Genomic DNA, 11,907 nt, shown 5'->3' on the forward strand with positions numbered 1-11,907 from the left:
TGCAATCAAGTGAGGTTGTCCACGGGATGGCACGCTGAATTGCTTCTGAAGCCCAAACGGAGGGCACTGAATGATTAAAGATCTGCAGTTTTTCCTTTGGACTTCAGGCGCTATTTAGCGCCCACTTGATTAAATCTCTTTAACCACGATTTTCATAGGTTAACTGAAATGAAAAATGCAACATTTCACGTAATGCCTGTCACTGTCGATATTTTGTTTGCTTGTTCTGGAAATATATTTTAATGTGACTATGTCTTTCGAGAATCTGTCACTGCACAGTTTGTATGCCTGTATCTGGTGTATTGTGCTGTTAATCTTGTCAGTGCTGTGTTTTGGTGTCACAGAGTAAGGCGCTGTGGGGAAAAAAAAAAAAAAAAAGGAAAAAGAACGTGTATATTATAAAAACCTGTCTCAATATTTTACCAAATTTGGTATTATAAGTTAATTTGTCCAGAACTCTTATGTTATGGCACTGTTGCCAGAGAATGCCAAGGAGCTATTGACCTAAACAATGCATACCTCATTTTCTTCTGTTTCCTTGTTTTGTTTTCTCTTCTGGATTCTATCCCATCTTCAGGGATAAGGTAAAATTGGAGTAAGCTAACGATGGAAATACCTGTGGCAAACTGACAGTATTGATATAATCCTTTTGTCGGTATCTTTAGTATGTTCTTCTCAGGGCTAATATATCAATTTTGTCTGTTTGCCAATCTATCTATCATCCAACCTTGTTTTCCCAGCCAGGAATGTTAGGGCGCGAGGCTAGATTACTCAGTCACAACACTTAAGGTGAGGATGACAAGTCACTTTCCCCCATTAAGTGGCATTATGTGAGCAATAAACCCCATATATTCCATGGTACCAATCCCTTGTGGATCCATTTGGTTGGAGCACCTTAACCCACTAGTGCACCAGGCATCATTTGATTATATGGTTACCGCGGAACAAACTGTAGTGTATAGTTTCCTGTGTTACAGGAAACTATACACTACATTCGGTGTAGTCCCCTAAATGCAGCACTCTTTCTAGTGAGAGTACGGGATAATGGACACTCCCACCAATCACTCACTCTGAATGAGAGATGCATTTGACTACCTGGTAACTTGTAAGCGAAAGCCACAAGATATTCGAAGCACCATAACTATGTACTATATTTAAGTATTCACCTTTTGTATCTCCCCCCATATATATATATATATATATATATATATATATATATATATATATATATGTAAGAAAGAAGGAATCAAAGGCCAGGGGCCAGCAAAATTACCGTTCCTTCCAAGAAAAAACAAAAACAATACAAAAGAGAGCCAAATTCAGGATCCGTTCATTTCGAGATGCCTGGACACACTTCGTTTGAAAGACTGGAGATCATAGGAAGTAGGAAATGCAGACAGAGTGAGTCAGTTCCTGAGCTGACCTGTTGCATAAATAAAGGACTGTGAGTAACGGTTAACTTCCGCATTAGAAAGTTGGACAGAAAAGGGATGAGAGTTTGTTGCTAGACGGGTGCTACGCACCCGTCGTAAAGGTGGAGGGATGCAAGCAGACAGTTCAGAGAAGCAGTGACCATTGAAGTAGCAATAGAAAAGAGATAAAGATGCAACAGTGCGGCGAAGAGATAGAGGTTGAAGGGAGCCATTAAGAGAAGGAGAGTTGATGAGACTAAAAGCCTTTGACTCCATCCTATTGAGAAGAGCTTTATGTGGGGAGCCTCCCCACACATGAGAGTTGTACTCTACACAGGTGCGAATAAAACCCGTGTATAAAGTCAACAACTGTGCAGGGTAAAGAAGGTACGGAGTCGGCTTATAGAACTCCTAATCTTTTGAAAGCAGATTTTACAAGAGATGCAATATGATCTTTCCAAGATAAGTCCCGAGTGAATGAAACCCCAAGCATGTTCAAGGATGATGTAGGATTGAGCTGGATATTATTAAACATAAGTGGGTACTTCTGTGGAAGATTGTTTTGGGTTGATAGGTGTAAAAACTGAGCTTTTGATGCATTAAAAACAAGATTATTTTTACCCCAGTCAGAGATACGAGCCAAGTCAGACATTAGGTGTGCCATAGCCTCATCCCTTGTTTGTTGAAGTATATATATATATATATATATATATATATATATATATATATATATATATATATTTATATATATATATATATATATATATATATATCATTTTCCCTGGAATGATTATTGCTTCCATGGCCGGGAGCCATCAGAGTTTGCCTTGCGCATTATGAAGGTTATTCTCTCGGGTATGGAAGCATACATTCTTTTCTCGTATTCTTTTTCTAACGCAAGAAAGCCTTGGTTTAATCACGCTTGTTCTAATGCTGCCTGCAACAAGGAGAGGGCCTACAAAAGGTACCGGAGCCAACCCATCCCTGAATCACATCATCATTACGTTTCTGCCCGGAATCGTGCTAAGTCTGTTCTTCTCTCTGCTAAAAATAATTTCATCCGTACTAAATGCTCTCAACTCTCCAACTCGAATTCTTCCCTCTCCTTCTGTCACCTTGCCAAGAACCTTTCTGTCAATTTTACCTTATCATCCTTCCCTTTTCTTTTCTACTCCGATGGTTCTGTAGCTATTTCTTCTACTGATAAAGCAGATCTCTTCACTCAGACTCTCTCCTCCAATTCCACCTTAGACGATTCTGGTGCTGTTCCTCCATCACTTCCCCCCTCTGACTTCCTCATGGCTGACATTAAAATTTCTTCAGCTGATGTATTTTCTGCCATCACGTGCCTCTATACTAACAAGGCATATGGGCCTGATGGAGTCCCTCCTGTTGTTCTCAAGAACTGTGCTTCTGTGCTTACACTCTGCCTAAGTAAACTCTTTCGCATTTGTCAGTCAACTTGTACCTTTCCTTCTTGCTGGAAGTTTGCTCTCATTCAGCCAGTCCCAAAGAAGGGTGACCATTCGCAACCCTCTAACTATCGTCCAATTGCCTTAACATCCTGTATTTCAAAAGTTCTCGAGTCAATTCTTAATAGAAAAATTTTAAGGCATCTTTCCTATCACAACCTTCTTTCTGACCGTCAGTACGAGTTCCGTAAGGGACACTCCACTGGCGATTTTCTCACCTACCTTTCAGACTCCTGGTCATCCTCCTTTCGGGACTTTGGCGAAAGCTTTGCCATTACACTTGACATCTCAAAGGCTTTCAATCGAGTCTGGCATAAATCTTTAATTTTACAAACTGCCCTCTTACGGTTTCTGTCATTCTATCTGTGCCTTCATCGCTAGCTTCTTTTCTGGTCGTTCTATAGCCGCTGTTGTAGACTGCCATCGTTCTTCTCCTAGATCTATCAACGGTGGTGTTCCCCAGGGTTGTGTCCTATCACCAACTCTCTTCCTTTTATTCATCAATGACCTTCTAAGTTGTACATCTAACCCTATCCACTCATTCGCTGATGATTTCACCCTTTATCTTTCCATTCGGGTCCCGCAACGCCCATCTCAGCAGTTACTTAAACAAACAAGGGATGAGGCTATGGCACACCTAATGTCTGACTTGGCTTGTATCTCTGACTGGGGTAAAAATAATCTTGTTTTTTTTGCATCTGACTCATTTTTTTTTTTTTTTTTTTTGTCCGACACCGGGCATAGGCTTCACAGCCTGCTTTCAAGGCCCAGCAGCCCTCCTACGTACCGCACACCTCAACATGTTACAACTTCGGCGCTAACACCCACCGTCTATACTGAATACATGCTAGGGCTGTCTCATACAGGACTGATGTATTGGTATTACCGTTTTTATTATTATTTTTTTTTTTACAACATGTCAGCGGGTCTTCTGGTGGATCAGTAAAGTCTGATTTTTATGAAATTCAAATCCTTAAACTGTTCCCTGCCCCAGCTGGATTTGAACCCGGGTACGTAAGGACTACAAGCCACCTCTCTACCGATTGAGCCACCGCCTCCCCCAACCTATCAACCCAACAAAATCTTCCACAGGTATACCCACTAATGTTTAATAATATCCAGCTTAATCCTGCATCATCCTTGAACATGCTTGGGGTTTCATTTACTCGGAATTTATCTTGGAAAGATCATATTACATCTCTTGTAAAATCTGCTTCCTAGAGATTAGGTGTGCTAAGCCGACTTCATTCCTTCTTTACCCCTGGGCCCATATTCTACAAACCGTCATAGCTAAGTCCGTTGTACATATCTAAACAAAATGGCGCATTTTAGACATAACTCTGTCAGAAACTCTTATGGTCGACCATAAACTCCTATGGACGACCATAAAAAGACGCGGGATGCTATGTTTGGGTTCACTCTGTTTTAACGCCGCCTATGACCGTCAGAAGTGTGTCAACATGGCCGCACCAAAGCAAGAAGATCCCCAGCCGAGGAATATTTTCCGAAGAAGGGACGTGCTTAACGAGCTCAGTGATGCTGAGCTTATTAAGAGATACTGGCTAGACAGGGACGGTATTTTGTATGTCACCAATCTTGTGAGGGAAGCCTTATCGAGTGACACCAAGAGGAGAAACCCACTCACCCCGGAGCTTAAGGTCATCATAACACTACGTTATCTTGCTACCGGAAAAATGCAAATGTGCAGCAGCGACGACCTCGGCCCATCACAACCCGCCATCAGCAGAGCCATCACCCAGACCATTGACGCCCTTGCAGACATAAACATTATCAAGCAGTTTATCAGTTTTCCCACCACCCAACAAGTTACTGAGGCGAACAAGGCAGACTTCTTCAGCGGTTATTAAATGATGCAGATCTGACAGATGGTATCTTTTTCCTTTCATAGACTAGGGAGTAAATATGGCACACAGTGTTAAGGAAATGGAAGGCATACTTCGTACTAAATAAACAATTAAAAAGGTTTAGAAGACTTGCATACCTTTGAATCGATTTACATTAATTGTGAAGTACTATGAATCAAGGTAGGATTGCATCAATTGATATAAGTTGATGTTGATTCAGGTATAGTTAACTTGACCTAAAGCCTTTAAACAATATATTCCACCAGTAAAGTAATATGTTTCTTTTGATTGGAGACACCGACATTTTTGAAATTCTTTCTCAGTATATGGACTTCGTCCCTATACAACATTGCAAGCTGGAGAGGTTCATCTTCTCCCCAGTTTGCTTTCCTTTGCCGCTTAGCTTGGGGTTCCATGCCTTAAAGACCTTCGTAAACAATGCCAGTTGAGTGTACATTTATTTACACACTTATCAACGGGAATACGTTTCAGCGCATTTTCTCAAACGAATTCCTATTTTACTATGTCTAACTTCCCCAAAAGTCGTAATATGAAGTTAAAACAATTTAAATCCAAGAAAATAATGCCAAGAACCTATTTCATTCCATAAATTTAAAGTTGACAAATTGTGAGCGGTGCGTTCTAGCAGCTGACGGTGTTGTTGGATTAGTGAGGTATGGCCGACGACTTCCGATGGCCATAAGACTGACGGTCATAAATTCTGTTAGCTATGACGGTTAGCTAGGGTCGACCATAAGCACTATGCAGAATACGGGCCCTGGACAATTGTTGACTCTATTTGCGGGTTTTATCCGACCCTGTGTGAAGTACAACTCTCATTTGTGGGGAGGCTCCCCACATAAAGCTCTTCTCAATAGGGTGGAGTCAAGGGCTTTTCGTCTCCTTAACTCTCCTCCTCTTACTGACTCCCTTCTATCTCTGTCTCATCGATGCACTGTTGCATCTTTTATCTCATATCTATCGCTACTTCATTGGTCACTGCTCCTGTGAACTGTCTGCATGCATTCCTTCACCTCTACGACGGGTCGCGTAGCACCCGTCTAACAGCAAACTCTCATCTCTTTTCTGTTCAACTCTCTAATGCAAGAGTTAACCGTTAATCTCAGTCCTTCATTTATGCAACAGGTCAACGCTGGAACTGTCTCCCACTGTCTGTGTTTCCTGCTTCCTATGATCTTCAGTCTTTCAAACGCAGTGTGTCCAGGCATCTCGAAATGATCGGATCTTGAATTTGGCTCTCTCTTGTAATTTGTTTTTCTCTTGGAGGGAACTGTTATTGCGGGCTCATGGCCTTTGGTTCCTTCTTCCTCGCATATATATATATATATATATATATATATATATATATATATATATATATATATATATATATATATATATAATACTATGTCGCCTCATGAGGAGAGTAAGAACATGGGGCTAGGCAAGTTGATCCAGACATTAAAGATGAGAGTGACCAGCCTCACTCATCCCTGAGTGGCTTTACGTGAGCAATAAACCCCAACCACCCCTTGGATATAAACCTGTACCGGCTCAGTCCGATTGGAGCGCAATAATTACCCACTAAACCAACAGGCGCCAAAATTTGGTTATACAGTATAGTTATCCCCCAGCATAGTAAATGGTTTCCTGGTGTACAGGAAATCATTTGGCATGTCACTCAGTGTATAGTCACCCACAGGCAGAAGGAAGAGGAAAGAATGAAGGAAAGACAGAAGAGGGAGTGTACAGACATCCGTAGGCAGAAGGACATGGAAATAATGAAGGAAAGACAGAAGAGGATGGAAGGAAAGAAGGATGGAAGAGAGGAAAAGGAAGACACCCGAGAGCAGCACTACATCAAGTGAGTGGATGGTAAGCGCCCCCACCTATCACCTTATAGATATATATATATATATATATATATATATATATATATATATATATATATATATATATATATATATATATATATATATATATATATATATATATATATATATATATATATATATATATATATATATATATAGACACAGAGGCTGCTTCCCCCAAAGAAAGGGAGATCGCCGAGACAGGACGACACACTCCCCATTTACTCATCCATTCAAAAACATTAATTCGCATCTTAGCCCCAAAGGGGAGAAGGGACAGATCCTCACAACACGACACCGCACGAGCGTCAACTGCGCAGTGCAGTCAGTGACATCCGCAGCAGGACCCAACAGCAAAGCTGGTTTACCCCTACCACATCATAATAGACCCATCCACTTTATATATATATATATATATATATATATATATATATATATATATATATATATATATATATATATATATATATATATATATATGTTATTTAAGAGGAGCCTGTGGAGTCACATGGAGAGACAGGCTGACGAATAAGGATATAAAGGAGCATTGTGGATGTGGATGTGATAGGAAGCGTTATGAGGAACACACTGAGGTGGTTTGGCCATGTGGAGAGGATGGAGGGTGAAAGACTGACGAAGAGAGTGTATGTGAGTGAGGTGGAGGGGGGAAGAGGGAGAGGGAGGCCGAGGATGAGATGGAGGGATGGGGTGGAGAGGTATATGAGAGAGGGTGGTGTGAGTTGGGAGCAGGGCAGTGAGATGGCGGGGACAGGGCGACTTGGAGGTGATTTGTTTGTGGCCACCCCAAACGGGACTGAGGCGTCTGACAACAGATATATATATATATATATATATATATATAGTTACGGAACAGAGAGAGATAATGAACACTTCAAGTGACAATACTAAAATCACTACTGTCCGCAAAGTTCCAGGTTCAAAACAAAAGAGTTAGGTAAAATTACAAGTTAAAGTTTAATGCTCAAACTAACAACTAAACATTCAGGACTCATAAGGATAATGTAATGGCAAAAAACAGGTTAAATATATGGTTAACTGCAATAGCCTCTATTAACACGAAAGTAGCAAGAGTAAATTTATCTAAGTCAGCCCTGATAAAATGTAAAAACCGGATAATGCTCAGTTAATGCAAGATATATTATTACAGATACAAAATATTATTAATGATGGGTGACATCAAAAACTCTATAGGCTTCACAAAAACCTCACCAGGCCTACAAACTAACGCCTCATGCTACACAGTACAAGAAAAAATGTAACAACACCCATACTCAAACTATACAGCAGCTAGATGGTTGGAGACTTCCTGAGCACTCACAAAAATACACTACACAGGGGAGGACAGAGATGTGAACCAAATGAGGAGTAGATCTAAGTGGCAATTAATGCAGAGACTGAGCTCATTATATAGGGGCCGGCAGAGCTGATACAACTTGTAAGAAGGATGCGCAAATGAAGCCATAGGGGACAAAGAGTTGACAATCCTGCTCTGAACAACAGAAAGATCGACTTACTCTACTATAAGGGAGGAGAAGGGGGGAGTGAGGTAGAACAGGGAAGCTTTGTCACTATGGAAGCCACGAGGCGAATCGTGATCAAACATGCAGCATACTGTACGTTAGAATTATACAGAGGATGGTGAAATCATAGGCTATGTAACACCTCCCCACAAAAAAAAAAAAAAAAAAAAATTACAAAGGAAATTTCTTATTACTCTAAAACAATATGTCTAAAGTCTAGATAAGCAATCTGCAATAACATTTTCTTTCCCCTTGACATGCTGTATGTCTAATGAATACTCCTGAAGAAGTAGACTCCATCTTGTCAATCTCTGATTTTTATCTTTAAACTTACTAAGTAATTTCAGTGGGTTATGATCGGTATAAATGACTATGGGGTCAAAACCAGAACACAAATAAAATGAAAAATGCTGTAAACCCAAAATCAAGGCCAAAAGCTCTTTCTCAATAGTTGAGTAGTTCTTTTGAGGTGAAGTGAACTTCTTACTGTAATAAGATACAGGGTGTTCAATACCCTGATCATCCTCTTGCAGCAAAACAGCCCCAGTTCCTGTATCACTTGCGTCAACAGCCATCTTAAAAGGCTTAGCAAAATTTGGAGTAGCGAGCACTGGCTGACTTAATAGGATAGCTTTAAGTTTGCTGAAAGAGGATTCACAGTTATCGGTCCAGACAAATTTAACTCCCTTTTTCAGTAGGTCTGTAAGTGGTGATACAAGAATTGAAAAGTTAAGAACAAATCTCCGGTAATAACCTACCATTCCCAAAAATCTTTGTAGCTCTTTCCTACTTTTAGGTCTGGGAAGATCACTTATAACCTGAACCTTAGCTCTTGGTGGTGCAACGTGTCCATCACCAATTACGTACCCAAGGTACTGAACTTTAGCTTGACCAAACTCACACTTTGATAAATTAGCTACAAGATTAGCCTGAACCAAACGCTGAAGAAATTTACTGACATGGCATAGGTGATCTTTCCAGTTGTCACTGAAGATTAATACATCATCAATATAAACAACACACCCTGCCAAACCCTCTGTTACAACATTCATGAGCTTCTGAAATGTGGCTGGTGCATTCTTCATACCATATGGCATTACAGAACATGCAAAAGTCTTTCCTAGTGTTACAAAACATGAGATCTCCCTAGCACGTTCAGTCATAGGTACTTGCCAGTATCCCTTTAACAAATCAAACTTACTTATGTACCTAGCCTTTCCGATCTTGTCTATGCAATCTTCCACACGAGGGAGAGGGTAAGTGTCTGTTTTGGTTATCTGATTAACACGTCTGTAGTCGATGCAAAGCCGTTGTGACCCATCTGGCTTAGGGACTAGAGTGACAGGATAACTCCACTCGCTCTGACAGGGCTCAATCATCTTGTGGTCCAACAGGTAGCCAAGCTCCTTCTCGATGAGAGGAACTTTCACTGGGTTCACACGGTAAGGAGGCAGTTTAATTGGCTTTGCGTCTCCAACATCGACATCATGCATCAACACAGTGGTTCTTCCTGGAGTGGCACGGAACACTTGCGGGTACTCCTGCAGTAATGCCGAAAACTCCTGCCTTTCCTCGGGAGGTAGATGAGAAAGCTTAGTCTGGAGATCATTCATGATATCAGGATTCTTCCCCAAACTATCACTCAGGCTCATGCTGCATGGGAGAACTTCACTTGCAGACTTGGGTGGAACAGCTACAGTGCAGACTGCGTTATTTTCGTCCCGCCTGTGATATAAATTTAACATGTTGATGTGACAAAGTTGCTTGTTCTTTCTACGATCTGGTGTGGCGATGACATAGTTGACATCACAGAGTTTCTTCTCCACGAAATAAGGACCACTAAACTTGGCTTGAAGAGGTTGCCCATGAACTGGTAGCAGAATCAAAACCTGATCTCCTGGCTGAAAGTGGCGTAACCTGGACTTCTTATCATACCAAGTCTTCATCTTCTCCTGAGCAGCTCCTAAATTCTCTCTCGCCAGCTGTAAAGCAGTGGACAGCCATTCTTTGAACTTCATCACATACTCCAGCAGGTTGACGTCATCTTCCTCCGACAGCCAGCATTCCTTGAGTAGCTTAAGGAGCTGCCTATCATGGACCAAGCGGCCTACTGCAGTTATTCTCTCATCTTGAGTTCTTATCCAAAAATAAAACAGGGAGAACACCTACGTAACTGGTACGCGATTTTAAACAAAGAAGTAATGATGGAGAAACGGAAAGTAAAGCTCAGTTAGAAAATTAAGGTTGTTCGAGACTCGAAAGAAAACTCCAATGGTTTTTATCAATTGTACTGTACGGAACAAAATATAAAGGACAAGACCTCTCAGAACAGAATCAAGTATCATCACAGGTGAAGATCAAGAAACGTGCTATCCTAAATCATTATTTCATATCAGTATTTATTAAGAAGAATCTAGACCACTATCCCTCAAGCAATAGTTATATACGATGGTAATGCGAACAATATTTTTAGTAAAATAAACTATTAAAGGCGAATTACTGAAAGAAGTTAAAAATGTAAAACCTTAAAAATTGGAAGTCTGTACGATATATATGTACATGCAAAAGTCATAATGGAAACCATGGAAGGAATATGTCACCCACTTACAACGCTATTTAATGCTTCTTTAAGTTCAGGAGATGTTCCAGATGAGTGGAAACCGCAAACGTGGTACCCATTATTAAAAAGGGTTATATATAAATCAGCTGCGTCGATTCATCGCCCGATAAGTCTAACGTCAATAGTAGGTAAATGCTGGAATCTATTTTAGAAAATAAAATTAGAGAACACTTAGAAGATTTAATCTAAAAAAAGAAAGTTTAAATGAATTCATGCAAGGACTATCCTCCCTCACAATCTTATCATTCTCCGAGGTGTATGGAGCGGTAGATAACGGTAAAGTTTACGATAATATTTATCCGGACTTTAGTAAAGTTTTTGATAGAATCCCACACGAAAGGCTAGTTAGGAAGTTTCGAGTTCACGGTACAGATGGCGATATCTTAACATGGATAGAATCTTGGCTGAGGGGACGGAAGCATAGTTCTAATAAAATGTACTGAGTCGTACAGAGGATTAGTAGGCTAACTAGCGGTGTACCACAGAGGTTGGTACACGGTCCCTTATTATTCATTATATATATAAATTATATAAATGATCTAGAGTTTGAAATTCCTGGCAGTACTGGCAATTTTGCCGGTGTCACAAAAATAGGATGTATCATTAACTCAACTGACGACTGGGTTAACCTTCAAAAAGACCTCGATATATTGCCCAAATTGTCGAAAAATTGGCAAATGAAATTTAAACTGGAAACAAAAATACTGAACGTGGGCAAGATCATCGTAGATATTACAGTAGATACAATCTGGATAATAACGAAATTAATCAATTGAAAAGCAAGAGAGATTTAGGAGTCAGGGTTAGTAAAGACCTCAAACCAAGGCAACAGTGTATTAATGCGAGAAATAAAGCAGGTAGGGTCTTATTATTTGTTTCACGAAACGTAAGCAATAGGATATCTAAACCATAGTACAACCCTATCTAGCATTAGTAAGGCCACATTTAGAATATACAGTTAAAAGCTGGTGTCTGCACTATATAATGGATACAAATTCTTATGAAGATGTACAGAGAAGTATGACAAAAATGATACATGAAGTTCGGAAAGCCTCACATGAAGAGAGTGAAAAGACTAATTTTGCACTCACTTGAACGGCGAAGAGTAAGAGAAGACTTAACT

This window comes from Coenobita brevimanus, chromosome 84 (assembly GCF_032717465.1).
Source record: "Coenobita brevimanus isolate Jiangsu-jjx chromosome 84, ASM3271746v2, whole genome shotgun sequence".
NCBI classification, from domain to species: Eukaryota; Metazoa; Arthropoda; class Malacostraca; order Decapoda; family Coenobitidae; genus Coenobita; species Coenobita brevimanus.